Source organism: Sceloporus occidentalis, unplaced genomic scaffold (genome assembly GCF_023333645.1).
Source record: "Sceloporus occidentalis isolate IW3139 unplaced genomic scaffold, rSceOcc1.0.p SCAF_5, whole genome shotgun sequence".
Classification (NCBI taxonomy): domain Eukaryota; kingdom Metazoa; phylum Chordata; class Lepidosauria; order Squamata; family Phrynosomatidae; genus Sceloporus; species Sceloporus occidentalis.
The window spans coordinates 42212449-42219077 of NW_028316985.1; positions in this window are offsets into that span (position 1 = coordinate 42212449).

A 6629-nucleotide genomic window follows, 5' to 3' on the forward strand; every position below is an offset into this window, starting at 1 on the left:
GACTCATGTTCAACTTGTGATCTACTAGGACTGCTAGATCCTTTGTCGTTTGACAAGGTCAGGTTAACCAGAGGTCCTAACCACCAAGGGGGACAAGGCACCAGGAAATGTAGGGTGTTCAAGAAAAATGGAGGACCTTACCAAATAAAGGCTAAAAACACTCAGAGAAATGTACATTTGCGCTGCTTCCTCACGCTCCAATTGAAGACATTTTGAAATTCTTCCTGAACAGAAGGATGAAATGTAGGGTATGTCCTGGAAAAGGAGGATGTCCTATCTCCCTGTACAAGGTCTTTAGCCTTCTCTGCCAAAGAGTGTTGGTGCCTTACAGAAACTACCAATCCCAAAATTCTGTAGGATAGAGCCCTGGCAGTAAAAGTGGAGTCCGCCTGCATTATTTCTACAGTGTAGTTACATCCTACATCTATAGAGTTCCACGTAAAATTTCCATTGCTTTTGACGCTCACTACCTTCACCATTAGACACAGATAAGATCAGGCAGTGAGCTTCCAAAGATGGCTTAATGTATTTTGTGTTTTTGCAGTCAAGAAATAAGGCAACTAGGAATGGAAAGGGCTGCCGTGAAAGAACTAGACAAGATTCTAAAGTATAAAGATATACTACTAAACACTAAAGTTAGACTTGTCCAAACCACTGTATTCCCCATCATCATTGAGGGAGAGAACAGGCTGGCCCAGCGTCATCAGGGGCTAGCCTGAAGACTGAGTGCCCTCCCTCCATAACTGTCATCTTTCGGCCGTTGAGGGAGAGAACAGGCTGGCCCAATGTCATCAGGGGCTAGCCTGAAGATACAGTGTATCTTAATTGTAGATTTTTCTTGTACTGTTTTATAATTTTCTTGTACACCGCTATGATCTATTTGGAATAGCGGTTTATAAATAAAACATATTATTATTTATTATTATCATGTACAGATGTAAGAAGTGGACAGTGAAGAAAGCTGACAGGAGGAAAAGCAACACGGGCTGGACAGATGGGCAGAAAGGGGCAGCGAGATGCCACCTTTCTGCCTCAGCTGGAGACCGCGGCAACCAAACACTGCAGCTTCTGAGAGGCCTAAAAAGAACCCACTCCCTGGCGGTTTGTTTTTAGGCTATGCACAGGGTTCCACTGATGTCTGCATGCTGCATGGTGTGGTGCTGTTTGAGCGCTGCGCCACACGGACGTCATCATGGCACGCCCCGTATGGACGGGCGCATGACATGATTGTGGCCAGGGTACGTGGTAGGGTTGCTGAGCGCATAAATGCTCAGCCCCTGCACACCCCTAGTTCGGACCCAGGCCGGCACAAAGCACCTGTATGTATTGGCCCTCATTCAAGATGTGCTGCTGGAGAAGACTGCTAAGGGTGTGGATGGCCAAAAGGACAAACAAATGGGTCCTTGAGCAGATGAAACCAGAAATCTCTTCGGAAGCCAAGATGACAAAACTGAGGCTGCCATACTTTGGTCACATCAAGAGAAGGCACAACTCATTACAAAAGACAAAAATGCTAGGCCAGAGAAAGAGAGGCAGAACACATGCCAGATGGGTAGACTCAATTAGGGAAGCCACAGGCCTGAATTTACAGAACCTGAGCAGAGCAGTTGAGGACAGGGAGTCTTGGAGATGTCTCATCCACAGAGTTGCCATCAGTCATGGTCGACTCAAGGGTAGCTGACAACAAATTAAGGCTAGGGGAGAGCCAGAGTAATTTACGTGCTGGACTAAGACCTGTGTTTGAATGCCACTTCAGCCATGGGGACCCATTGGCTGACCGTATGAAGATCACACTTTCTCTGCTGATGAGAAAGGCAATGATGAACATCCTCTGCATAAATCTTGTCAAGAAAACCCTATGCTAGTGTGCCATAATATACATTCCAATTCCCAAGAAAGGGGACACCAGGGATTGTAGTAACCATCTATTGCAGTGAGCTCCCATGCAAGCAAAGTGATGCTCAAGATTCTACATGAAAGATTTTTACCATACATGGAGCGAGAAACGCCAGGCGTCCAAGCTGAGTTCAAAAAATAAAAAATAAGAGGGTCATATTGCAAACACATATTGGATAAAGCATCACAATCTGTGCTTTATAAACTTCTGCAAAGCATTTGTCTGTTTATGTAAAACACGAGAAATGACTGCTTTCTCTAAAAGAAATGAGAGTATACATTATCTATATAACTGATTCAATAAAGGACACCACAGTTCTGAGATTCCAAGACCTGAAAAGGGCAGTTGATGACCAGGGTTCTTGGAGGTCTGTCATTCATAGTGTTGCCATAGGTTGAAGTTAACTAATAGCAAATAACAACAAGGTTTCGTGGATATACTAAATCTTTTACTTATCATAAAATCATTATGTAGAACGAAAAAAATTGGCAGCATGAGTTTTCGTAGATTTAAGTCTACTTCCTCGGAAGTAGACTTAAGTATACAAAAACTAATGCTGCCAACTTCTTTAGTTAGTCTCAAAGGTACTACAAGATCTCTCTACGTACTGATTCTAACAGACTTGTGCAGTGTTTTGTCACCAGATATGACTGGCCAGTAGAAGTGTTAAAAGAATAATCTACTCCCCATTCCTTTTCTGTAAACTGAAAGCTCTCAACTTTATAACACTCAAGAGAAAACCTATGTTTATTCCCCCAAATTTTGTATGTAATAGATTACAAAAGTTTTTTTTTTTAAACTCTTCATTTTAATCTTTCAAGGAAAAAATCCTGGTTGCTTCCAGGCAGAGGAGTCCTAATGCTAAGAACAGACACTGTCCACCTATTCCAATTTCCTTAATTGTATGGGTTTCCACAGGAATTTTTTGGGAGAGCAAAGCTACATAGCATAAACCAACTGTAATCTGTACACATACCATCTCCCACTACAACACTCATGTATTGTTTTTGCATGCATGCACATGGTTTGTTCTTTAGCACCACATTATGTGACATTTAGGTGATACAGCACAAAAATCCTGGCTATACTAATGTAGAATACTATATTCTAGCTCACACATGTGAACACTAACAAAATTTATTTTTTGAGAGAGGGACAAAGTGGGGAGGAAAGCATAAGCAAACACGTTAGAACAGCCCTAACGAAGTACTGATTACTTTGACATCACCACCTTCATCATAACATGCATATGACATGTAAAGAAATGTCTCTAGAAACACTTGTCTTGTGATCACTGACAATAGCAGTGGAGTCTTCAGGAAGTTTCTTTGGCAGGATAAGAGAAACGGTCATACAGTGCTTTACACAGCTTTCAGCATACACTGAAAGCCGCACAGGTAGGGGCAGCGCGTCCCATAGGGATGAATGGGGGCGCGTGCCTGTGGTGCACGCATGCTGCCGCGCCATCACATGCACGAGCCCCATTCATTTAAATGGGGCTTGAGCATAGGTGGTATTTGCTTGATGCGGGGGAGTCCAGAACGGATCACCCGTGTAAAGCAAGGGCGCACTGTACTTGCTCAGGATTTGGAATTCTAGACACCTGAACTGTTTAAGTTATCAACTATTCTTGTAAGTACATTTTAACCTAAAACATTGTTTTCATTAGTTAAGTTTTAACGACACAGTATATTGTTTTGGAACTGCTCATTTTGTCTCTTGGAAAATAACTCCTTATAGTGTAAAAAACAGGACTACAACTTTTGGTCCATGTAGTAGCCAGCCTGTGAAGACTGGTACATCTAGTCTTGAGAAATCATAGTAAACTTAATATGTTGCTTCTGAATGAAGCCAATTGTCTGGACAATGGGAATAATACCGTCTATATTCTTCCCTCACAGATCACTTTCTACAAGGCCTAACAACATGGTTTTTCTTTTCCTTTAAAAATGAACATTGGGAAATGAGATTCTGGGTCACTGGAGTGGGGAGCAAATGGTGCCTCCTGGAGATGCCCATGCTTAAGAGATGATTATGATGATTTGGTGTATAAAGAAAGCAAACAGAAAATACAAAACATACACTAGCAATGAGAGGGTTACAAACTGAAGCTATCTGGATTTGCTGTAAAATTCCAGGCGAGTCAGGGTGATTGCACAATAAAATCCTTGTCTTTAAATGCCTACTAGTTCAGCACAGTCTTATCAGCTAATCAAAGTCTGAACAGAAAAAATGGAGTCGGGTGGTGGTTGAATGTGTGCTGCAGAGCCTGATCTCATATCAGATATTGCTTACAGCCTCAGTGTCACATCTACAGCATAGGCATACAGTCATCCCTCCATTTGTGTGGACTGCGAATCACATCCCTCACTTACTTGCAAGGGGGAAATAGGGTACTTAAAATGGGGCATGCACCACCATTCAAGCCAATAGGACTTGAATATCCGCGGATTTCCATTTTAACAGAAGGGTCCAGAATAGATCCCCCACAAAAACGGAGGGGGCGACTGTATTTATCATTACCTAAGGTGTACCTGGTATTGTGCAGTCTTTACCTACTGTCCAAAAGATTGGTTTTTTTCCCTTTTGTTTTTTCCACTCCTTCCCTTCTCCCTGCAGTCTTAACGAGCAGCAGTACCTAAAATCACACAGCCTTGCCTTTTTCCTTCTCCTTTTTTAACCTCAGGAATTTTAGCAACAGGTTTAGTCCTCTTGGGTTTTCCTGTCTTTTTTCCTGACCCAGAAAGCTGTCTCCTTTTCTCAATTCTTTAAAAAAATATTTACCATTGTCCAGATCTCTTCACTGAGAAACAACATACTAAACTTAATATGAGCTGTTCCAAAGTAATATTTGTTACTGCAGGGTTTTATTTTTTTTTCCTTTCCTTTCCTTTCCTATCCATCTATCCATCCATCCATTCTTATAGAAAGCCCCCTATCCTATAATAGAATTTTGGGCAACAATTGAATACCTGGTCAAATTTTAAAATGTATTTTTATTATGTCTCTATTCAGTAATATCCAAAGATATAGCCATGCTAATCTGTTTCAGGACAACAAGATATAAAGGCATCCTGTAGCACCATTGAAACCTATGATAGAAATTTCTGTCATAAGGTTTTATGAACTAGAGATCACTTCATCAAATATTATTCAAATATCTTAATAGCTTTAAAGCATTATATTTATATCTGTTGATGTCCAAATGAATTGAAAATTCAACTTAAAATTCAGCACTCGAGTTTGGATAATCAAAAACACTCTGTAAAATTCTGAAATGTCTAGCAGAGTTTTGATCAATCATTGCAGCTCCATCTTTTTTTTGCTTTTTAGTGACATCAAACTGCTTGAAATTTCCACATGAAATTTGCCACTGTCAAACTTTGAGGAGTCCAGCACAATGTCCCAATGAGTAAAGCTGCCATAGAAAGACATACATGGAGATAATAAAAGAATAACTGTATGTAAATGATATGCTATGTATCTGAAAGGCAGTTGTAGGAAACCTTGGGTTTAAATTTGAAAGGGATTATGGAAGTTTTAGTTCATCTTCTAGAATCTATATTCTACAGTCAAAAATCCTAATTCCTGTTTAAAGGACACTACAGTGCCATAAATAGACCAGTATGCTTCTCTCCTTACAACCAATAGGCAGAAACTTAATGCAAATTTTGTATTGAGGTACTTTACATCTACTTCACACTCTTAATGACCTATCTTACTGCTGAAGTGGGATTACTGCTCATATATATGAACTATTTTAAACATTGAAATAATGTCACAGGTATTAAAACTATTTATTTGTACACTATTTTAAAACACACTTACTTTAGATAACTTACATGAACAATGTATTACCTTTAATGACTTGAAGGCACATACATATACATTCTACAACAGCTATTTGTTATGAATGGTATCCAATTTTTTTCAAATGACTCAGGGGTTACTTCTGTGAGTAAAGTCCCCCCCCCCAAAAAAAACAACCCCACAATTGCCATTCAAAACCCTGTCACTCAACTTTTCCCCTTTATGTCAATTGAACAATCCACACTGGCATCTTTGCAACAATTATAATACAGTAACACTTGTATATATGGTAAAGAACTACCAGATAAACACAGAAAATGTATCTTTAGGCTTGAAATAGATCGTCCTGATTTATTTTTCAACACACTCTGGCTGCTGCCACACCGTGGAAATAAAGCAATTTGACAGCACTTTACCATATATACTTGACTATAAGTCGACTTCATGTATAAGTCGAGGGCAACTTTTGAGGCTAAAATTATGGATTTTGCTATGACCCATGGATAAGTTGAGGGTAAAACTTAGGGGCATATAGCAAAGGATCTAAAGGATGAAGTAGAGCAAAACAAAGTCAAAGAACTTATAAAATTCCAGAAGATGTAACTCTTTGTGCTTACTCTTAAGACTGGATGGATGAAAGAGTGGGGGGGGGGCAGTGCTTCACATGTTATACTCTTGCTTTTCACCAGATTTTTTTTCCTTTTAAATAAGAGTTAAGATACAATACTTACATTGACCCATGGATAAATCAAATCAGTTTTTTCGGATCAATTTTTTGACCTAAATTTCTAGACTTATACATGAGTATATACAGTAATTGACATGACTCAGTGCTGTGGAAATTGAGATTGGTAGTTTTGAGATATTTAGCCTTCCTTATCAGAGAACTCCGGTGCTCCACCAAACTATAAATCACATCCAG